Source organism: Gymnoscopelus microlampas (genome assembly GCF_963454915.1).
Source record: "Gymnoscopelus microlampas genome assembly, chromosome: 21".
NCBI classification, from domain to species: Eukaryota; Metazoa; Chordata; class Actinopteri; order Myctophiformes; family Myctophidae; genus Gymnoscopelus; species Gymnoscopelus microlampas.
In genome coordinates, this window is record NC_139958.1 from 35,846,233 (window position 1) to 35,871,581 (window position 25,349).

Below are 25,349 nucleotides of genomic sequence, written 5' to 3' on the forward strand. Positions count from 1 at the left end.
GTAGCAAGGGGTTCAGTGTGTCAAGTAACCTGAAGACACACATGCGTGTACACACTAGAGAAAAACCTTCACTGTAATAAATGTGACAAGAGTTTCAGTGTATCAAGTAATCTGAAGAGACACAAGTGTACGCACACCAAGGGAAAGATATATCCACTGTAAACATTGTGAGAATTAACCAGCTGTATGTCGGTAGGGAGGTGGTTATACAAGCAACATATGGATATCAATTCTACTTATAACATTATAAGAAACAGATTGTGTAAATATTGTGAATTGTCTTTTGAAAGTGATTTGACAGCACCACTGCCGTAAAGGTTCGCGCCAAGCCGGGCCGGGCGCTCCAATGAATATAATTGTCAGTTTTGGTGGTTGGGAAGCCAGCAAGAGAGAGTGTCCTTATCACTGCATTAGAGGTGCCTGTTCAGTGGGGAGGGGAACTTTGGAACATAGCGTGAACCACCATGGCCATTGAAGCCCACTGTTTGGTGAAAAGCAGTGCTGGTGACTGACGTGTATTGTAGGAGACATTGTCTACACTAATGTTTCCCAAATATACATTGTTGTATATATAGTATTTTTTCTTCTCTTTTTTATAAAGTACATTACCTAATTTTTCCCCAGACATTTTTGGTACTTTTCCAAATTGTGAAATAGGGCTTAAGTCATTAATTCACAATGTATTTTAAGTTTGGCTCCCGGGGAGACTCCAGATGTCTCTATTGGGTCTCGAGCCAAAAAAGTTACTAACATTACTGTTAGGCTGCAATAGATGGTGGTAATCAAACGATGTTAATGTAAATATGACTAGATGGTAATCCAGCAATTGTTATTGTAAATATACTGTCAGTCTAGAATGGTAATCCAACGATGTTCATGTTAAATGGACTGTATTCTAGATGGTAATCAATCATTGTTCATGTACATATACTGTATTATTCTAGATGGTAATCTATCAGTGTTCATGTACATATTACTGTATTATTTTAGATGGTAATCTATCAGTGTTCATATAAAATGTTACTATTGTATGTTCTAGATGGTAATCCAACAATGTATAATATTTCCCTGAGATGGTGTCAACTGTTTCTGGTTTCATGGCAGAGTGGGACCATTATATATCTGCCTCTAACAATAACGATTTTCATTGTCGATTCATCGATTGGATGTGATTAATTTGACCATAACATGATGGTAACTAAAATGAAAACTATCACGATCATGGTATGCTTATCACACAACAAAGCGTTCTGAACCCAAACAGATGAAGGCTATTCAAATAGTTTAACCTGTGTAACTCTAAATGACCCAGCACTGAGCAGTCAGCATAGTTTTTCATTCATTTGATATGGAACAAAGACAAGCAGTCACATTTTGGTGAAGTTGTAGATTACACAGATCTTTCTTTTTTTACACTATGCACTACTAAGTTAATTATTTGATTGTACATTTTTAATTAATTTCAATTTCAATCTGTTGATTAATTATGCATTTGATTAATAACTCCATATTAATGACATCCATATCGCCATCTCTTTTCAACCTAGCTGACACAGAGCTGAATAATAGTTTAATGAATGTCAAGAACTTGTACAGTTAAGTTAAGGAAAGCAAAAGTATATTTGTTATCCCTGTGAGTGAAACAATTAGTCTAATTAAGGATTAGTACCGCACAAAGAAGCAGTTAGTATCCATTGCAATATTACACAATTTGTGTAATATTGTGATCTGCAGATGTGCTTAATCTTGTAATAAAAGCAATGATATGCTCAAGGCCATGACATGGGCTATTGCTATATCATTGCTACAGGTGTTTAAAGGACCATACCAGTCAGATTGCTACAGAATCAGAATTAACTTTATTGTCACATCACAGGTTGATAGCTGTAAAGAAGTGGATGAAATCATTATTTGTTTGTGCACGCATCATTTTGTAGTTTTTCTTAGGGTTAGGGTTTCTTTCAGAGCATTACCATTACCATTCTCAGAAATTGCCATTGTTTTCAACAAATGTTGTATACTTAACTCATTGAGCGCCAGAATTGCCAGAATTATTTCAGAATGATGTCCCAGTGCCAGAGTTTTTTTCAAAGTAAAAAAAAGTGCTTAGGAAGCGAGATACAGCCTTTTTCAGTTCTAAGTTGAGCTGCAAATCTTCAGATGATGATATCTTGGGTTCTGAACATGTTTTTCTTTTCTTTTTTCTTTTTTTTTACTATTTTTTCAAAAACACGTCAAACATGTCATTGGCACGTTGCGCCATAGCGGTAAAAACACGTGAAACACGTTAATGGCACTCAATGAGTATGCAGTGTATATTTTTGTAGATCTCTGCCTACATAAATTATGTCACTTACTGCCATTTCTGTTGAAAAGGTAATACTGCTCACTTTGCTAATATTGCAATAAAACTGTTGAACATGATACATTTTCCGTCACAGATACAAACTGCAAAACCATAAGCGATATAGTAGGGGTATACGGAATAATGCAGAAGACTACATTAGTCAACCTAAGATTCATATCACTGATGTGTTTTTTCAAAAACTCATCTGCAGAAAATCATTGTATCTCAGGGCCTCCTTCTTTCCAGGAAAGGACTTCATGGTGCATTGTGGAGGGCAAGTCAAGCTCTGTTGCGCCTCACATTCATACTGAATGTTCATCAATACAGGCCAAACTCTTCATAGCGATGGTGTAACATTTTAAAATCTGAAACAAATTCATATTCTCCTCAAGCGTGTCATTAATATCCTTGTCCCAGAAATTGTGATCTACTGTCCTGACCGCCATTTACTTGTGACTAGCTCCCTCTGTTGGTGTAAACTGTTGTTTTTCAAACACTGCCACTGGTTTTACAAGTGAATGCTGCTAGTACTTCATACACACGCTATACATGAAAAATATGTTTAGTTTGACCTTCAAACCATCTGAGTTTTTATTTAAATTCTGCATGTTCACATTTGACCTAATTCTATTGAATATAAGAGAATGGCCTCAACCTCTCCTTTGTAGGCTTTCTCTGCTCCATGCACGGCTCCATTTCACAAGGTTGGGAAGCAAACACACACACACACACACACACACACACACACACACACACACACACACACACACACACACACACACACACACACACACACACACACACACACACACACACACACACACACACTGTATATTACACTGCATTAATAGACTGTAGTAGTCCAACAAAATAGCTAGGGTTTCATTTGGTTCTATTTGTACACTCAGACTGAGTCACAGATCTGTAGGCCCAAGGCTCATAACTATTGTAGTGAACGTGCACTATGGGTGACGTTGACAATGACGTGTGTCACTCACAGACTGATGACACTCACCTGATTGTGACTGACAGAGGGAGTGCTGATCAATCACGGCTGGACATGATTATGTTGAGGATGAAGGGACACTATAAAACTGTGGACTCAGAAGAGACAAGTGGTCTGGAGAGCGGAGCTCAGTCCTAGTTACAGGCGAAGCCTGCTGAAGTATTTTGTCTTGCACTCACTGCTGGGGGGGGGGGGGGGGGTTCTGCTCGCATGCTGCTGTGTAGGGCTGCCGGCGTTGAAGATAGGGGGGCTATCGGGCCAGGTTGCTGCGTTAGGCAGGGCGAGACATTAGTATAGACTAAATAGGAGTGCTCTTCCGCTCTTCAGTTGTGCGAGTGGTCTCCTACAGTCAACGGAGACTGCTCACGACGTTGGACGGGCAGACAAAACTTAGCCTGGTTCCAGACGAATCTGAAAAAAAATTGCCCTTGGCAGATTAGGTCTGGCCCCTCTCAATAGAGATTGGATTTCTCTCCCTCCGAAGTTGTGAGGGACCAATGAGGGCCCAGTATACAAATATGGGGCGGGTTTATCAGCAGAGGCATTTTTTTAATTTGCCCCTCGGAAATGCAGGTTCCAGACAGAGATTCCAGACTAATATCTATACGCAGTGATATTAGTCTGGCCATGCCAGGCTAGACAAAACTGACTGTCAATCAAAGCTGCCAACCCAGAGCCAAAGCTCAGACCCTGTGGGGGGTCGCCTACCTCGGGGAAAGTTAAGTAGTAGTTTTAGAGTTTCTAGTAAATGTTATATGTGTATGATTATGTCTACTGTAGGTGTTCATGCTCTGTTTTAAATAGGACTGTCTGTAGTTATCTGGGTCATTTAATGAATTGTGATTTACCTATGGTTACCTATCATACCTGTCTTTTTATTAGTGTCTGCTGCTTTAGTATATGAGTTAAATAAATAAAGTATTCTGTTAATGTAACATTGGAAGTTCTACCTCTGTTATTAATGCTTACAGTAGAAATGTTCTGTGGGCGGGCTCTTGACATTTCTCATACCTGAGACGAGGTTTATTACACTATCAACAATCTTAGCTGGGGCCCCCTCGAACCCTCTCAAGGACCCCTGGGGGGCCCCGCCCGGAACCCTTTTTATGAACCACTGGTTTGGACAAACTAGGGGGACTTACTGCGGTACTTTATTCAAGGTTTTCTTGTTTCTCTCCAAAAACAGGAATGGTGTGTGTTGTTTTAATTTGTTTTCAACCACATAGCCTACAGAGTATAGACTAATTTAAAAGGCCCAAAATGTTATCTATTGGCCTTTATTTAACAATGTGTCTTGTGTATGTGTGGGCCAGGAAGTTTAGAGGCAGTGCCACTGCCAGAGGAGAAGCCTCTCCCACACATGCAATTTGTGACTTCTCACACAAGATGACCGGACACAGGAGAGCAAGGAAGTCTTCTATTTGACCGTGGACGTTATAAGACCTTTGTCTTTCGACGGCGTATCAATTATCAAGTGTATGTCAGTACCGTGCCAGAAGCTGAAGCAGATGGACTACTCAGGACCCTCGCCTGCTCAAGAAGGCAAGAAGCCCCCAAGAATGCCAAAATGTTCCCGATGCAGGAACCACGGCGTCGTGTCACTGTCGAAGGGACACAAACATTGCTGCAGGTGGAGAGACTGCCAGTGTCTGAAATGCAACCTGCTTTCAGAGCGATACAGAGTTATGGCAGCAAAGGTAAAAATGTACCTAGTTTTGGATTGAAACATTCTTAGTGTATATTGTGTTCTTACTTTTCTAGAAAGGAAAATAACAGCCATGTTTAGCAAGCATTTTGTTACTTCAGCAATTAGACTGGTAAAGGAGATGGACAGCACTAAACAGGATCTGATGGTTTTGTGGTCGGGGCCATATGCAATGGTTCATTCTAATGCAATGTAGCATTGACCTGTTTTTATATAAAAATGTGTGTCAGTGGTTGCTAGAGCATGGATGACCACCAGATGTTTCCACTCTAGAGTTATTCATTTGTGATTTTCCATCCTCCCTGTTGACATGTAAAACACTCCTAAAAAGGCCGGTTGAAGACCAACACCTGGTCTTCAACCTCCAGTTATCCAGCCTAAATGTTTTACTGTAACTCCGAGCTGTTTGCATTTTTGTTGGTTAATAAAGTATTCAATCAATCAAGTCACGGTGGATAAATTGTCAAATGATAAATTCATAAATTGTAATTGGCATGTGATCCTTCTTGAACTCCATTCATCATGCCAGGCTGCCGTCCGTCAACAGCAGGCTCAGGAGAATGAGATGGGCTTGTTTGACCCTGTGGCTCTGACTGGCCCCGGTTTGGTGGTCAAGAATGAGGGCACACCACATCAGTTGTCTGGGGTGGGACCCTGCACCACCAGCTCTTCTACCTCTGTCTCAGGTGAGCACTCACTTCACTCACTCACTCACTCACTCACTCACTCACTCACTCACTCACTCACTCACTCACACTCACTCACTCACTCACTCACTCACTCACTCACTCACTCACACTCACTCACTCACTCACTCACTCACTCACTCACTCACTCACTCACTCACTCACACTCACTCACTCACTCACTCACTCACTCACTCACTCACTCACACTCACTCACTCACTCACTCACTCACTCACTCACTCACTCACTCACTCACTCACTCACTCACTCACACTCACTCACTCACTCACTCACTCACTCACTCACACTCACTCACTCACTCACTCACTCACTCACTCACTCACTCACTCACTCACTCACACTCACTCACTCACTCACTCACTCACTCACTCACTCACTCACTCACTCACTCACTCACTCACTCACTCACTCACACTCACTCACTCACTCACTCACTCACTCACTCAATCACAGCCTGCATGAAACAGTGTTTAGACAAGTTGTTTTTTAAAGCGTCATATTATTCATGATTATTCTCCTCAAAACAGAACAAGTGAATTCACATGAAATATCTTTCTTTGGATGAATGTCCAGTCAAAACACTTGAGCATTGCATTGGAATTGTAACTGTAGTACATTTTATTAGGGATAGGGTTACAACTTTGTTCACAACGTAAACTCAGCCGGGTAGAAAAGAAAACAAGCAGCCTAAAATGTTAAAATGAACTGATCTCATGATGAATAACAAGCTAAAACACAACCAGAATCAGCTCCGGTTGTTACTGTAACTCACAACACAACGTGTTGTGAGCCTGCAGATCTGCTAGTTTCGACGAATGTTCGAATTAGGGATGCTATAGAGTTCAAGTTGTTAAGCCCTACTATACTACTGTACAGTATACTTTAGACAATTTGCAAATTGCTGAGCTAAGATTGTGGAATTTGAATAGTGTAGAAAGATATATTGTGAAGGCCTTACAGTCCCGGGTGGTCAGGTGATTGCTTCTTGGCACATAGCAAGGGACACCTTGTTCCCTGCAGCTTCGATACAGCAACATCAGGAGATGAAATACCGACAATAACGTCATATGAGAGAGAGAGAGAGAGAGAGAGAGAGAGAGAGAGAGAGAGAGAGAGAGAGAGAGAGAGAGAGAGAGAGAGAGAGAGAGAGAGAGAGAGAGAGAGAGAGAGAGAGAGAGAGAGGTCAAGGCTGATGATAGTAGAGTAGACTATCTTTTTCATAAAGATACTGACATTACATTTAGGCTGATTTCAGATTTGTTAGAACCAGATAAAAAAAAATCCTTTTGAACATCTACTTCAATGGACAGATATGTCGGAGCAGGCAGTCATGAGAAAGGCAAAAGGGGGGAATCCTGCACAATGACTTCACTTATGGCCAAAAGAGGTTAATTAGAGGTATAACTTTTCGGTCGCTACCTTCATCAAGTATGGTTACCTGATCATCGTTGTACCTCTAATAAAGATGACTATTTATTTAATGTGAATAAAGATGACTTGACTTGTGTGTGTTTGCGCTTTGGCATCTGAACTTGTGACAGAGTATCAAGGACAAGGATAAGAATTGCAGTTTCTGCCCAAAGGCCCGCGTTATCTCAGTTACGTAAGATGAAAACCAGATCAGGGAGCTGTCTGAGAACTATGTGGCCTTGCTGGTGTGGAAAGCACTGCGGTTGATGAGTAATTATGTTCATTTGACCAGCAGGGTTTTGCTACAATGTGTGATGCTGCAAGGCTGGTGCTGCTTATGAGGCTAGGTAATATTCCGATTTTACTGTGAGTTGACAGCCATAGCATCAATAGAAAGTAAGTCCAACTAAACAGTTTATAAAAAAGTAGGCTACAGTCCATTAAAAATGAAGTAAAGGGGGGGCTTCCAGAACCATATCTCTGGCTAATTGGAGATGTAAAGAATGTTGACAAATCTTCTCTTATGGGGGTCCCTGGCACAAAATACTTTCAGATGGGGGTCTGCGGCCAAATACTGTAGTACATTTGGGGGGGAGTTGACATGAACATGTGTGAGAACCACTGATGCACGTTGTCATATCTCTTGGGAAGTGAATGGGACTGTGGAAGAGTTTGTGTTGCTAAACATCATGTTGTCTTGTGTTCAGGGAGATGCTCCACCCTGACCTCCAGCCCCTCTGCCAGCAGCCAGAGTCAAACTGAGTCATCTGCAGGCCTGCTGATGATGGGTACATCCTACAACAACATATACCAGCCCTCCCACTCCTCTGCCCACTACACAAACCTCTACAACCAACAGTACCAGGTAACCAAAAATATCCAGTCTGGGAATTATCAGTGATGGGTCATATATTCAGCTGTTTTCAGCTATTTTAATGTAACCCCCCCCCCCCCCCCCTCTCTCTAACCCCTCTTCACCCTGGAGGACGACAACAAGTATTGTTGCACTGAGAATAAGGCAGACTGTGAGTAATGCACTCCACGTTCACACACAAACTCCACTGGCGCCTCATCAATAGAGCAATCAGATTAAATGATCAACTCATGCACTGTAGGCTGTTGCACCTTACTCTCGTTTGTCTGTGAAACTACAGTAGTCCCGTCTTTGCACTTATAGGCTATTTAGCTGGTGACGTCTGCGTAGCCTCCTCCTTTCAAATGTTCAAGTTCAAGTGCTTTCAGAGTGCAGGGCAGACCGCAGAGATAAGAGAGAGAGTAGGACTAGGCCTACTGTTCCCCCAGAATGTGCAGAGGGACTGCTGGTTTTGGTTCATGTGATGACCTATTCCGTCCACTGTGCTGTGGTTTGCTAACTAGGATAGTGCAATCATCGAGCAATCAGCGCAGGAATACGTTATAGAGAAGAGGTCTTCAACGTTTTCAAGCCAGGGACCCCCAAACTGATTGGGAGATGGAGAAGGGACCCTACCTCCATATTGTATATTTATGTATACAATTGTGTTTCATATAAACATACCATGTAATTGTGCATTCAATGTTAAGCTATTAAAATAATAGACAGATTAATATATTCATGCTTTTATTTTAAACATATATGTACATGGTACAGTGAGAAGGGTGGCCGTGCCACTGCCATTTAGAAACATACCTTATTAACTGAGAACCAATGTCAATACTATCAAGAATCTGCATAACAATCATGTATACAAAGTATTCAAAATGGACAGAATCATGTTTTATTTTAAACATAAATGTGGAAAGAACAATTGCCTAATGCCACTGCCATGCATAAAATTACCTGTTATGTTGAAAATAATACTGAGCTATTGTCAGATTCATGTTTTTATTATTAACAAAGTTGAATGTGTGCATTTCTGAATCAAGGATAACACCTGCTGCCTCTATTTATCTGTTTGCTACAATATGGTGGATACATGTTATTGTGTATTTAAAGACAAATGGACATTTTTGAAGAACAAAATATATAAAATAATATTTCTTATAATTAAAAATAAAAAAGTCTAATCAAGCAACAATTTCACAAATACAGTATGCAGGATGTTGAGCGAACAAGATCAGCACAGTGAAAACAATATAAATAAAAAAACAAAACAGATCGTTTCAAAACGAATCAAGTAGGAAATTAATCGGATCCAATCAGAAAACACATTGAGTTGCTCTCTACTGATGTCTCTACTGACTCCTCCTCTCTCATCCTAGATCTCCCACTCCTTACAGTGTGTAAAGTGGAGGTCTCCTCTGAACAGCAGGAGAGGAGCCCCAGTGAGGTCCAGGTGAAACTAGAACTTCCACAGATTAAAGAGGAACAGCAGGAGAGGAGTCCCAGTCTGATCCGGGTAAAACTAGAACCTCCGGAGATTAAAGAGGAACAGGAGGAGAGGAGTCCCAGTCTGATGCAGGCGAAACTAGAACCTCCACAAATTCAAGAGGAGCAGCTGGAGACGAGTCAGCGGGTCAGGAGTCCCAGTCTGGTCCAGTTGAAACGTCTGCAGATTAAAGAAGAACAGCAGGAGAGGAGTCCCAGTCGGGTCCAGGGTAAACTAGAACCTCTGCAGATTGAAGAGGAACAGCAGGAGAGGAGTCCCAGTCTGGTTCAGGTTAAACTAGAACCCCTGGAGATTAAAGAGGAACAGCAGCAGACGAGCCCCAGTCTGGTCCATTTGAAACCTCTGCAGATTAAAGAAGTGTGGAGCTTGTCCAGTCTGGTCCGGCAGATTAAAGAAGAACAGCAGGAGAGCCCCAGTGAGGTCCAAAACGGACCAGAGCCTCCACAGACTAAAGTGGAACGGGAGGAGGAGCTACTGCAAAGACCAGAGGAGGCTGATGGGTCAACGTTTACAGTTCAAAGTGAAGAGGATGTTGATGAAAACAAAGATACAGAGCCTGTAGCCAGCACCTCAACTGAACACATGAAATCACAAGCTGATGTCGAGGACTGTGGAATGTCACAGCCAACTAGAGATGACCAGCTCTTCTCTTCACACTGCTCTGATTCTGACTCTGAAGACAGTGATGAGAGGACTTCACCGTGTTCTGAATCTGACATTGAAGACAGTGACTGGGAGGAGACCAGGGAAGGTCAGTCAGCTTTAAACAAACGGAAGTCACGCAAGACACCAAATGTGGAAGGACGACGATTGTCTTTGAGCAACAAGCTGAAATCATCAAAACAAACTCCATCCATAAGGAGTCACAGAGGGAGTTATCTGAAACGACGCACGAAGACTGATACAGGTAAAGAAAAAAATTATACAAATATTTACATCTAGCCTACAGTTTGTAAAATAAGCTTCACTCAAAAGGCTCAACTCAAGATGCACATGAACAAAGTCCATGGATGAGGACTCATACAGGGGAATTAAACACATTGTTTGTAGTTTATGGCAAATTCTTTGGTCAAAATGCAATACTTAATTAATCCAAACGGGTGGATTCACACAACACAGAAATCTGTTATTTGCTTCATTTTCATGCAACAAAAACTGGGTGTGGTCTTTCGAGGGTTGAGGTGGACCAGAACATAAAATAAACAGTGAGAATGAGGAGTTACATTCAGTGCTGCATCCCTGTTTGAAACTGTCGATCAATGTCATGATTTGATGTCAATGTCATGAGTTATGACTGATTGTATTCACCTCATTTCTCTTGCCCCCCTCTCTCTCTCTCTCTCTCTCGCTCTCTCTCTCTCTCTCACAGACAAACCGGCATCTTACAGCCGTCAACAGTTTACCGAGACCTTAACTCAACCGGGGGTCGGGCAAGTAAAAACACATCAGCCAACTTGCACAAGAAAGAAAACTCAAAAATGTAAACACCTTGACAAGAGTTGTGACAATCAGTCAGGTCACCTGAAGACACACCAGCGTCTCCACACTGGAGAAAAACCTTTCCACTGTAATACGTGTAACAAGGGGTTCAGTCAGTCAGGTAACCTGAAGACACACATGCGTGTACACACTAGAGAAAAACCTTTCCACTGTAATAAATGTGACAAGAGTTTCAGTCAGTCAGGTCACCTGAAGACACACCAGCGTCTCCACACTGGAGAAAAACCTTTCCACTGTAATAAGTGTAACAAGGGGTTCCCGATGTCAGGTAGCCTGAAGACACACATGCGTGTACACACTAGAGAAAAACCTTTCCACTGTAACAAGTGTAACAAGGGGTTCAGTCAGTCAGGTGCTCTGAGGAGACACATGCGTACCCACACCGGAGAAAAACCTTTCCACTGTAATACGTGTAACAAGAGTTTCAATCTGTCAGGTGGTCTGCAGACACATCAGCGTACCCACACCGGAGAAAAACCTTTCAACTGTAATAAGTGTAACAAGAGTTTCAGTCAGTCAGGTCAACTGAAGACACACCAGCTAGTCCACACTGGAGAAAAACCTTTCCACTGTAATAAGTGTAACAAGGGGTTCAGTGGGTCAAGTAGCCTGAAGACACACATGCGTCTCCACACAGGAGAAAAACCTTTCAACTGTAATAAATGTGACAAGAGTTTCAGTCAGTCAGGTGTTCTGAAGACACACCAGCTAGTCCACACTGGAGAAAAACCTTTCCACTGTAATAAGTGTAACAAGGGGTTCAGTAGGTTAAGTAGCCTGAAGACACACATGCGTCTCCACACAGGAGAAAAACCTTTCCACTGTAATACGTGTAACAAGGGGATGAGTGATTCAGGTGCTCTGAAGAGGCACATGCGTACCCACACCAGAGAAAAACCTTTCCACTGTAATACGTGCAACAAGGGGTTCAGTGAGTCAAGTAACCTGACGACACACTTGCATACCCACACCGGAGAAAAACCTTTCCACTGTAATATTTGTAACAAGGGGTTCAGTGAGTCAAGTAGCCTGAAGAAACACATGCGTGTACACACTAGAGAAAAAACCTTTCCACTGTAATAAATGTGACAAGAGTTTCAGTGTGTCAAGTAATCTGAAGAGACACCAGTGTACGCACACCAAGGGAAAGATATATCCACTGTAAACATTGTGAGAATTAACCAGCTGTATGTCGGTAGGAGGTGGTTATACAAGCAACATATGGATATTAATTGTACTTATAACATTTTAAGAAACAGATTGGGTAAATATTGTGAATTGACTTTTGAAAGTGATTTGACAGCACCACTGCCGTAAAGGTTCGCGCCAAGTCGGGCCGGGCGCTCCAACGAACATAATTGTCAGTTTTGGTGGTTGGAAAGCCAGCAAGAGAGAATGTCCTTATCACTGCATTAGAGGTGCCTGTTCAGTGGGGAGGGGAACTTTGGAACATAGCGTGAACCACCATGGCCAGTAAAGCCCACTGTCTGGTGAAAAGCAGTGCTGGTGACTGACTGTATCGTAGGAGACATTGTCTACACTAATGTTTCCCAAATATACATTGTTGTATAGTATTTCTTCTTCTCTTTTTTTTTACCGTTCCTTCAAAAAATTAAGAAAGAAAGTACATTACCTAATTTTTTTCCAGACATTTTTGGAACTTTACCAAATTGTGAAATAGGGCTTAGGTCATTAATTCACAATGTATTTTAAGTTTGGCTCCCGGGGAGACTCCAGATGTCTCTTTTGGGTCTCGAGCTAAAAAACATTTGGGAACCCTGTTCTACACCCTCTACAGTCCAACAGTAGGAGTTAGCAGCAACAAAGTCTACTAGTCCATACCCGGGGATGTTCACAGTCAGACTTATTTGCACAGACTTGGTGTTATACATAACAGCCTATATGATTAGTTAAACTTTGAGAGACCAAGTTACTAACATTACTGTTAGGCTACAATAGATGGTGGTAATCAAACAATGTTAATGTAAATATGACTAGATGGTAATCCAGCAATTGTAAATATACTTACTCTAGAATGGTAATCCAACCATTCATGGTATTCATGTTAAATGTGACTGTATTCTAGATGGTAATCAATCATTGTTCATGTACATATTACTGTATTATTCTAGATGGTAATTATCAGTGTTCATGTAAAATGTTACTATTGTATTGTTCTAATCTAGATGGTAATCCAACAATGTATAATCTGTCCCTGAGATGGTGTCAACTGTTTCTGGTTTCATGGCACCATTATATATCTGCCTCTAACAATAATGGATGTGATTAATTTGACCATAAAATGATGGTAATTAAAATGAAAACTATCATGATCATGGTATGCTTATCACAACAAGCGTTCTGAACCCAAACAGATGAAGGCTATTCAAATAGTTTAACATGTGTAACTCTAAATGACCCAGCACTGACCAGTCAGCATAGTTTTTCATTCATTTGATATTGAACAAAGACAAGCAGTCACATCTTGGAGAAGTTATAGATTACACAGATCTTTCTTTTTTACATCATGCACTACTAAGTTAATTATTTGATTGTCGATTTTTAATTAATTGCAATTTCTATCTGTTGATTAATTATGCATTTGATTAATAACTCCATATTAATGACATCCATATCGCCATCTCTTTTCAACCTAGCTGACACAGAGCTGAATAATATTTTTTATGAATGTCAAGAACTTGTACAGTTAAGTTAAGGAAAGCAAAAGTATATTTGTTATCCCTCTGAGTGAAACAATTAGTCTAATTAAGGATTAGCAGCGCACAAAGAAGCAGTTAGTATCTATTGCAATATTACACAATTTGTGTAATATTGTGATCTGCAGATGTGCTTAATCTTGTAATAAAAGCAATGATATGCTCAAGGCCATGACATGGGCTATTGCTATATCACGGCTACAGGTGTTTAAAGGACCATACCAGTCAGATTGCTACAGAATCAGAATTAACTTTATTGTCACATCACAGGTTGATAGCTGTAAAGAAGTGGATGAAATTATTATGTGTTTGTGCACGCATAATTTTGTACATTTTCTTGTTTTTCTTGCCAATACCCTTACCATTCTCAGAAATTGCCAGTGTTTTCAACAAATGTTGTATACATAAGAGTATGCAATGTATATTTTCGTAGATCTCTGCCCTAAAACTGTTGAACACATTTTCCGTCACAGATACAAACCGCAAAACCATAAGCAATATAGTAGGGGTATACAGAATAATGCAGAAGACAACATTAGTCAACTTAAGATTCATATCACTGATGTGTTTTCTCAAAAACTCATCTGCAGAAAATCATTGTATCTCAGGGCCTCCTTCTTTCCAGGAAAGGACTTCATGGTGCATTGTGGAGGGCAAGTCAAGCTCTGTTGCGCCTCACATTCATACTGAATGTTCATCAATACAGGCCAAACTCTTCATAGCAATGGTGTAACATTTTAAAATCTGAAACAAATTCATATTCTCCTCAAGCGTATCATTAATATCCTTGTCCCAGAAACTGTGATCTACTGTCCTGACTGCCATTTACTTGTGACTAGCTCCCTCTGTTGGTGTAAACTGTTGTTTTTCAAACACTGCCACTGGTTTTACAAGTGAATGCTGCTAGTACTTCTTGTCATACACATGCTATACATGAAAAATATGTTTAGTTTGACCTTCAAACCATCTGAGTTTTTATTTAAATTCTGCATGTTCACATTTGACCTAATTCTATTGAATATAAGAGACTATAAGAGAATGGCCTCATCCTCTCCTTGTAGGCTTTCTCTGCTCCATGCACGGCTCCATTTCACAAGGTTGGGAAACAAACACACACACACACACACACACACACACACACACACACACACACACACACACACACACACACACACACACACACACACACACACACACACACACACACACACACACACACACAACAACAAACAAGTCCAACAAAATAGCTAGGGTTTCATTTGGTTCTATTTGTACACTCACTGAGTCACAGATCTGTAGGCCCAAGGCTCATAACTATTGTAGTGAACGTGCACTATGGGTGACGTTGACAATGACGTGTGTCACTCACAGACTGATGACACTCACCTGATTGTGACTGACAGTGCTGATCAATCGCGGCTTGACATGATTATGTTGAGGATGAAGGAACACTATAAAACTGTGAACTCATGAAGAGACAAGTGGTCTGGAGAGCGGAGCTCAGTCCTAGTTACAGGCGAAGCCTGCTGAAGTATTTTGTCTTGCACTCACTGCTGGGGGGTGGGTTCTGCTCGCACGCTGTGTAGGGCTGCCGGCGTTGAAGATAGATAGGGGGGCTATCGGGCCAGGTTGCTGCGTTAGGCAGGGCGAGACATTAGGCAGGGCGAGACATTAGTATAGACTAAATAGGAGTGCTCTTCCGCTCTTCAGTTGTGCGAGTGGTCTCCTACAGTCAACGGAGACTGCTCACGACGTGCAGACAAAACTTAGCCTGGTTCCAGACGAATCTGATTTTTTTTTTGCCCGTGGCAGATTAGTTCTGGCCCCTCTCAATAGAGATTGGATTTCTCTCCCTGTGAGGGACCAATGAGGGCCCAGTATGCAAATATGGGGCGGGTTTATCAGCAGAGGCATTTTTTTTATTTGCCCCTCGGAAATGCAGGTTCCACACAGAGATTCCAGACTAATATCTACGCAGTGATATTAGTCTGGCCATGCCAGGCTAGACAAAACTGACTGTAAATCAAAGCTGCCAACCCAGCGCCAAAGCTCAGACCCTGTGGGGGGTCGCCTACCTCGTGGAAAGTTAAGTAGTAGTTTTAGAGTTTCTAGTAAATGTTATATGTGTATGATTATGTCTACTGTAGGTGTTCATGCTCTGTTTTAAATAGGACTATCTGTAGTTATCTGGGTCATTTAATGAATTATATGTTATTTACCTATGGTTACCTATCATACCTGTCTTTTTATTAGTGTCTGCTGCTTTAGTATATGAGTTAAATAAATAAAGTATTCTGTTACCTATAGTTACCTATCATACCTGTCTTTTTATTAGTGTCTGCTGCTTTAGTATATGAGTTAAATAAATAAAGTATTCTGTTAATGAAACATTGGTTCTGCCTCCGTTATTAATGCTTACAGTAGAAATGTTTTGTGGGCGGGCTCTTTACATTTCTCATACCTGAGACAAGGTTTATTACACTATCAATAATCTTAGCTGGGGCCCCCTCGAACCCTCTCAAGGACCCCTGGGGGGCCCCGCCCGGAACCCTTTTTATGAACCACTGGTTTGGAAAAACTAGGGGGACTTACTGCGGTACTTTATTCAAGGTTTTCTTGTTTCTCTCCAAAAACAGGAATGGTGTGTGTGTTTTAATTTGTTTTCAACCACATAGCTTACAGAGTATAGACTCATTGAAACGGCCCAAAATGTTATCTATTGGCCTTTATTTAACAATGTGTCTTGTGTATGTGTGGGCCAGGAAGTTTAGAGGCAGTGCCACTGCCAGAGGAGAAGCCTCTCCCACACATGCAGTTTGTGACTTCTCACACAAGATGACCAGACACAGGAGAGCAAGGAAGTCTTCTATTTGACCGCGGACGTTATAAGACCTGTGTCTTTCGACGGCGTATCAATTATCAAGTGTATGTCAGTACCGTGCCAGAAGCTGAAGCAGATGGACTACTCTGGACCCTCCCCTGCTCAAGAAGGCAAGAAGCCCCCAAGAATGCCAAAATGTTCCCGATGCAGGAACCACGGCGTCGTGTCACTGTCGAAGGGACACAAACATTGCTGCAGGTGGAGAGTCTGCCAGTGTCTGAAATGCAACCTGCTTTCAGAGCGATACAGAGTTATGGCAGCAAAGGTAAAAATGTACCTAGTTTTGGATTGAAACATACTTAGTGTATATTGTGTTCTTACTTTTCTAGAAAGGAAAATAACAGCCATGTTTAGCAAGCATTTTGTTACTTCAGCAATTAGACTGGTAAAGGAGATAGGCAGCACTAAACAGGATCTGATTTGGTTTTGTGGTCGGGGCCATATGCAATGGTTCATTCTAATGCAATGTAGCATTAACCTGTTTTTATATAAAAATGTGTGTCAGTGGTTGCTAGAGCATGGATGACCACCAGATGTTTCCACTCTAGAGTTATTCATAATCATTTGTGATTTTCCATCCTCCCTGTTGACATGTAAAACACTCTTAAAAAGGCCGGTTGAAGACCAACACCTGGTCTTCAACCTCTAGTTATCCAGCCTAAATGTTTTACTGTACCGCCGAGCTGTTTGCATTTTTATTGGCTAATAAAGTATTCAACAATCAATACGTCACTGTGGATAAATTGGCAAATTATAAATTCCTAAATTGTAAATGTGATCTTTCTTGAACTCCATTCATCATGCCAGGCTGCCGTCCGTCAACAGCAGGCTCAGGAGAATGAGATGGGCTTGTTTGACCCTGTGGCTCTGACTGGCCCCGATGTGGTGGTCAAGAATGAGGGCACACCACATCAGTTGTCTGGGGTGGGACCCTGCACCACCAGTTCTTCTACCTCTGTCTCAGGTGAGCACTCACTCACTCACTCACTCACTCACTCATTTCCTACTTAGTCACATAATGCAGTGGTTCTCAAACTCTTTCGTGTCAAGGACCCCCAACATGATATGTATTTGGCCCAGACCCCCATCTCAAATATTTTATTCCAGGGACCCCCCAGAAGCAAACATTTGAGTTAAAAAAGTTTGCTTAAAAATATATATATTCAAAGGTTTGCACACATTTTCACGATTTTTCAAAAATAGTAGTAGTATCTACAGGCTCATAGCGTGGCACTCGGTGCCGCACTATGAGCTTGTATATCTGCTATTTTTGCATAGCCAAAGCATAAAAGGTTAAAATGATTGTGATGCTATATTAACACATTTTGCTGGGGACCTCCCCAAGGACCCCTGGGGGTCCCCGCTTTGAGAACCAATGACATAATGGCATTGCATTTTCGTGAAAGGAGAAGATGCAGAAAAATAGTTAGTCAGGCAGGCAGTCAGTCGACTCGATGACGTGGCATTATCTCATTTGTCACGCCACTGCCAGCCTGCATGAAACAGTGTTTAGACAAGTTGTTTTTTAAAGCGTTATTATGTCATATTATTCATGATTATTCTCCTCAAAACAGAACAAGTGAATTCACATGAAATATCTTTCTTTGGATGAATGTCCAGTCAAAACACTTGAGCATTGCATTGGAATTGTAACTGTAGTACATTTTATTAGGGATAGCGTTAGAACTTTGTTCACAACGTAAACTCAGCCGAGTAGAAAAGAAAACAAGCAGCCTAAAATGTTAAAATTAACTGATCTCATGATGAATAACAAGCAAAAACACAACCAGAATCAGCTCCGGTTGTTACTTTAACTAAGCTAAAAATGTAAATACCAAAACATAATCTACAGTAGTTGACAGCTCCAGACCCTGATCCACTTAACCACTTAAATCCTATAGCCCATACTTACACCCTAGTTGACCGGGGTCCCCAGGGTGAGCTAGTATTTCTCTCTACACCAAATCTCTCAACTTGATCTATAAGCTCACAATGCGTCACAACACAACGTGTTGTGAGCCTGCAGATCTGCTAGTTTCACCGAATGTTCGAATTAGGGATGCTATAGAGTTCAAGTTGTTAAACCCTACTATACTACTGTACAGTATACTTTAGATATTTGAAAATAGCTGAGCTAAGATTGTGGATCTGCTATTTTTGAAAGAATTTGAATAGTGTAGAAAGATTGTGAAGGCCTTACAGTCCTGGGTGGTCAGGTGATTGCTTCTTGGCACATCGCGAGGGACACCTTGTTCCCTGCAGCTTCGATACAGCAACATCAGGAGATGAAATACCGACAATAACGTCATCTTTCTCATGAGAAAGGCAAAAGGGGGGAATCCTGTACAATGACTTCACTTACGGCCAAAAGAGGTCAATTAGAGGTACAACGTTTCGGTTGCTAGGTCCTTCAGTATGGTTACCTGATCATCGTTGTAGCTCTAATAAAGATGACTATTTAATGTGAATAAAGATGACTTGACTTGTGTGTGTTTGCGCTTTGGCATCTGAACTTGTGACAGAGTATCAAGGACAAGGATAAGAATAGCAGTTTCTGTCCAAAAGCCTGCGTTATCTCAGTTAAGATGAAAACCGGATCAGGGAGGGAGCTGTCTGAGAACTATGTGGCCTTGCTGGTGTGGAAAGCACTGCGGCTAATAATGTTCATTTGAACGGCAGGGTTTATCCACTGGATAACAAAGGTGAATGTGTGCATTTCTGAATCAAGGATAACACCTTCTGCCTCTATTTATCTGTTTGCTACAATATGGTGGATTCATGTTATTGTGTGTTTAAAGACAAATGGACATTTTTGAAAAACAAAATATATAAAATAATACTTTTTTTATAATTTAAAATGAAAATGTCTAATCAAGCAACAATTTCACAAATACAGTATGCAGAACGTTGAGCGAACAAGATCAGCACAGTGAAAACAATATAAGTAAATACAAAAAAACAGATCGTTTCAAAACAAATCAAGTAGGAAATTAATTTGATCCAATCAGAAAACACATTGAGTTGCTCTCTACTGATGTTACCTCCTCTCTCATCCTAGATCTCCCACTCCTTACAGTGTGTAAAGTGGAGGTCTCCTCTGAACAGCAGAGGAGGAGCCCCAGTGAGGTCCAGGTGAAACTAGAACTTCCACAGATTAAAGAGGAACGGCAGGAGAGGAGTCCCAGTCTGGTTCAGGTTAAACTAGAACCTCTGGAGATTGAAGAGGAACAGCAGCAGACGAGCCCCAGTCTGGTCAAGTTGGAACCTCTGCAGATTAAAGAAGAACAGCAGGAGAGGAGTCCCAGTCTGGTCCAGGTTAAACTAGAACCTCTGCAGATTAAAGAGGAACAGCAGGAGAGGAGTCCCAGTCTGGTTCAGGTTAAACTAGAACCTCTGCAGATTGAAGAGGAACAGCAGGAGAGGAGTCCCAGTCTGGTTCAGGTTAAACTAGAACCTCTGGAGATTGAAGAGGAACAGCAGCAGACGAGCCCCAGTCTGGTCAAGTTGAAACCTCTGCAGATTAAAGAAGAACAGCAGGAGAGGAGTCCCAGTCTGGTCCAGGTTAAACTAGAACCTCTGCAGATTAAAGAGGAACAGCAGGAGAGGAGTCCCAGTCTGGTTCAGGTTAAACTAGAACCTCTGCAGATTGAAGAGGAACAGCAGGAGAGGAGTCCCAGTCTGGTTCAGGTTAAACTAGAACCTCTGGAGATTGAAGAGGAACCGCAGCAGACGAGCCCCAGTCTGGTCCAGTTGGAACCTCTGCAGATTAAAGAAGTGTGGAGCTTGTCCAGTCTGGTCCAGCAGATTAAAGAAGAACAGCAGGAGAGGAGTCCCAGTCGGGTCCAGGTTAAACTAGAACCTCTGCAGATTAAAGAAGAACAGCAGGAGAGGAGTCCCAGTCGGGTCCAGGTTAAACTAGAACCTCTGCAGATTAAAGAAGAACAGCAGGAGAGCCCCAGTGAGGTCCAAGACGGACCAGAGCCTCCGCAGACTAAAGTGGAACGGGAGGAGGAGCTACTGCAAAGACCAGAGGAGGCTGATGGGTCAACGTTGACAGTTCAAAGTGAAGAGGATGTTGATGAAAACAAAGATACAGAGCCTGTAGCCAGCACCTCAACTGAACACATGAAATCACAAGCTGATGTCGAGGACTGTGGAACGTCACAGCCAACTAGAAATGACCAGCTCTTCCCTTCACACTTCTCTGAATCTGACTCTGAAGACAGCGATAAGAGGACTTCACCCTGTTCTGAATCTGACATTGAAGACAGTGACTGGGAGGAGAGCAGGGAAGGTCAGTCAGCTTTAAACAAACTGAAGTCACGCAAGACACCAAATGTGGATGGACGACGATTGTCTTTGAGCAACAAGCTGAAATCATCAAAACAAACTCCATCCATAAGGAGTCACAGAGGGAGTTATCTGAAACGACGCACGAAGACTGATACAGGTAAAGAAACAAATAATACAAATATTTACATCTAGCCTACAGTTTGTAAAATAAGCTTCACTCAAAAAGGCTCATCTCAAGATGCACATGAACAAAGTCCATGGATGAGGACTCATACAGGGGAATTAAACAAATTGTTTGTAGTTTATGGCAAATGCTTTGGTCAAAATGCAACACTTAATTAATCCAAACAGGTGGATTCACACAACACAGAAATCTGTTATTTGCTTAATTTTCATGCAACAAAAACTGGGTGGTCTTTCGAGGGTTGAGGTGGACCAGAACATAAAATAAACAGTGAGAATGAGGAGTTACATTCAGTGCTGCATCCCTGTCTGAAACTGTTGATCAATGTCATGACTTGATGTCAATGTCATTAGTTATGACTGATTGTATCCACCTCATATCTCTTGCCCCCCCCCCCCCCCCCCCCCCACCCCACCCTCTATCTCTCTCTCTCTCTCTCTCTCTCTCTCTCTCTCTCTCACAGACAAACCGGCATCTTACAGCCGTCAGCAGTTTACCAAGACCTTAACTCAACCGGGGGCCGGGCAAGTAAAAACCCATCAGCCAACTTGCACAAGAAAGAAAACTCAAAAATGGAAACACCTTGACAAGAGTTGTGACAATCAGTCAGGTCGCCTGAAGACACACCAGCGTCTCCACACTGGAGAAAAACCTTTCCACTGTAATACTTGTAACAAGAGTTTCAGTCTGTCAGGTGGTCTGCAGACACATCAGCGTACCCACACCGGAGAAAAACCTTTCCACTGTAATACGTGTAACAAGGGGTTCAGTGTGCCAAGTCACCTGAAGAGACACATGCGTGTACACACAGGAGAAAAACCTTTCAACTGTAATACGTGTAACAAAAGGTTCAGTGTGTCAGGTAACCTGAAGACACACATGCGTGTACACACCGGAGAAAAACCTTTCCACTGTAATACTTGTAACAAGAGTTTCAGTCTGTCAGGTGGTCTGCAGACACATCAGCGTACCCACACCGGAGAAAAACCTTTCCACTGTAATACGTGTAACAAGGGGTTCAGTGTGCCAAGTCACCTGAAGAGACACATGCGTGTACACACAGGAGAAAAACCTTTCCACTGTAATACGTGTAACAAGGGGTTCAGTGTGCCAAGTCACCTGAAGAGACACATGCGTGTACACACAGGAGAAAAACCTTTCAACTGTAATACGTTTAACAAGGGGTTCAGTGAGTCAGGTAACCTGAAGACACACATGCGTGTACACACCGGAGAAAAACCTTTCCACTGTAATACGTGTAACAAGAGTTTCAGTCTGTCAGGTGATCTGCAGACACATCAGCGTACCCACACCGGAGAAAACCCTTTCCACTGTAATACGTGTAACAAGGGGTTCAGTTTGCCAAGTCACCTGAAGAGACACATGCGTGTACACATCGGAGAAAAACCTTTCCACTGTAATACGTGTAACAAGGGGTTCAGTGTGCCAAGTCACCTGAAGAGACACATGCGTGTACACACAAGAGAAAAACCTTTCCACTGTAATACGTGTAACAAGAGTTTCAGTGTGTCAAGTAACCTGAAGATACACATGCGTCTCCACACAGGAGAAAAACCTTTCCACTGTACAAAGTGTAACAAGAGTTTCAGTCAGTCAGGTCATCTGAAGAAACACATGCGTACCCACACCGGAGAAAAACCTTTCCACTGTTATAAGTGTAACAAGGGGTTCAGTCAGTCAGGTCGCCTGAAGACACACATGCGTCTCCACACAGGAGAAAAACCTTTCCACTGTACGAAGTGTAACAAGAGTTTCGGTCAGTCATGTGACCTGAAGAAACACATGCGTACCCACACCGGAGAAAAACCTTTCCACTGTTATAAGTGTAACAAGGGGTTCAGTGTGTCAAGTAGCCTGAAGAAACACATGCGTGTACACACTAGAGAAAAACCTTTCCACTGTAATAAGTGTAACAAGGGGTTCAGTGTGTCAAGTAACCAAGACACACATGCGTGTACACACTAGAGAAAAACCTTCACTGTAATAAATGTGACAAGAGTTTCAGTGTATCAAGTAATCTGAAGAGACACCAGTGTACGCACACCAAGGGAAAGATATATATCCACTGTAAACATTGTGAGAATTAACCAGCTGTATGTCGGTAGGGAGGTGGTTATACAAGCAACATATGGATATCAATTCTACTTATAACATTATAAGAAACAGATTGTGTAAATATTGTGAATTGTCTTTTGAAAGTGATTTGACAGCGCCACTGCCGTAAAGGTTCGCGCCAAGCCGGGCCGGGCGCTCCAACGAACATAATTGTCAGTTTTGGTGGTTGGGAAGCCAGCAAGAGAGAGTGTCCTTATCACTGCATTAGAGGTGCCTGTTCAGTGGGGAGGGGAACTTTGGAACATAGCGTGAACCACCATGGCCATTGAAGCCCACTGTTTGGTGAAAAGCAGTGCTGGTGACTGACGTGTATTGTAGGAGACATTGTCTACACTAATTTTTCCCAAATATACATTGTTGTATATATAGTATTTTTTCTTCTCTTTTTTATAAAGTACATTACCTAGTTTTTTTCCAGACATTTTTGGTACTTTTCCAAATTGTGAAATAGGGCTTAAAGGACAACTTTAGTTTTTTACAACAAAGGTTTATATTTTAGCTTGTAATTAAAGTAAATAAAAGATGAGTGTTCTTTTTTTTTTCATTTACTGCTTTCTACAGTTTTGGTAGTTTTTGCGATATTTTTTACAGTGGGCGGGGGCATTCTGTCCGGTGGCTAAATATGCCTTTTTTTACACAATAAAAAAGGTCCTGTGGTCTTTGATGGCCAGATGTGAGTTATTGGGGGCTAGAAGAGCTACTGTAAATAATAATAAAGAAAACACCAGGTTATTGTGTAAAAAAAGACATATTTAGCCACCGGACAGAATGCCCCCGCCCACTGTAAAAAAGATCACGAAAATTGCTAAAACTATAGAAAGCAGTACATTTAAAAAATGTAACACTCATATTTTATTTACTTTAATTACAATCTAAAACATAAACCTTGGTTGTAAAAAACTAAAGTTGTCCTTTAAGTCATTAATTCACAATGTATTTTAAGTTTGGCTCCCGGGGAGACTCCAGATGTCTCTATTGGGTCTCGAGCAAAAAAAGTTACTAACATTACTGTTAGGCTGCAATAGATGGTGGTAATCAAACAAAGTTAATGTAAATATGACTAGATGGTAATCCAGCAATTGTTATTGTAAATATTCTGTCAGTCTAGAATGGTAATCCAACGATGTTCATGTTAAATGGACTGTATTCTAGATGGTAATCAATCATTGTTCATGTACATATACTGTATTATTCTAGATGGTAATCTATCAGTGTTCATGTACATATTACTGTATTATTTTAGATGGTAATCTATCAGTGTTAGGGGTGTGCCGATATATCATCCCGCGATATATCGCGATACGTTTTCGCGACGATATGTATCGTTTTGGAAAAAAAATATATCGTTTTTGAAAAAAAAAAAAATTTTTTTTTTTTTTTTTTTTTTTTTTTACAATCATAATAATCAGGCATGCAAACGGCCCCGAAGTGAAAAGAGTGACAACATGTTTTTTTTTGGGTCAGGTGTCATACTATTTGGATTCAAAACGGCTATTGTAGCTGAAAAGCTACAAGTTTGCATGTCTGAATAATGCAAAAACAGAATTATTTGTTTGCATTTTCTTTTTTTCTCCTCCATATATTTTCATAATAAAAAAAGTGCGTATCGTATCGTATCGAAATCGTATCGAAGTTGTGAGCCAAATATCGTATCGTATCGTTTCGTGAAATTAGTGTATCGGCACACCCCTAATCAGTGTTCATATAAAATGTTACTATTGTATGTTCTAGATGGTAATCCAACAATGTATAATCTGTCCCTGAGATGGTGTCAACTGTTTCTGGTTTCATGGCAGAGTGGGATCATTATATATCTGCCTCTAACAATAATGATTTTCATTGTCGATTCATCGATTGGATGTGATGTGATTAATTTGACCATAATATGATGGTAACTAAAATGAAAACTATCATGATCATGGTATGCTTATCACAACAAGCGTTCTGAACCCAAACAGATGAAGGCTATTCAAATAGTTTAACCTGTGTAACTCTAAATGACCCAGCACTGAGCAGTCAGCATAGTTTTTCATTCATTTGATATGGAACAAAGACAAGCAGTCACATCTTGGTGAAGTTGTGGATTACACAGA

The 25,349-nt window shown here is 41.3% G+C and overlaps 1 pseudogene across 1 annotated transcript in view; it reads left to right on the top strand.

The window, feature by feature from the left end:
* The window catches only part of LOC311037944, a 53,740-nt pseudogene that overhangs the window by 25,583 nt on the left and 2,808 nt on the right, over nt 1–25,349 (top strand). Inside the window, exons 6-10 of the transcript in view lie at nt 9,696–10,296; nt 16,598–16,908; nt 17,451–17,607; nt 19,702–19,775; nt 19,860–20,937. The product of the transcript in view is annotated as an uncharacterized misc_RNA (transcript). The remainder of the gene's footprint in view (nt 1–9,695; nt 10,297–16,597; nt 16,909–17,450; nt 17,608–19,701; nt 19,776–19,859; nt 20,938–25,349) is intronic.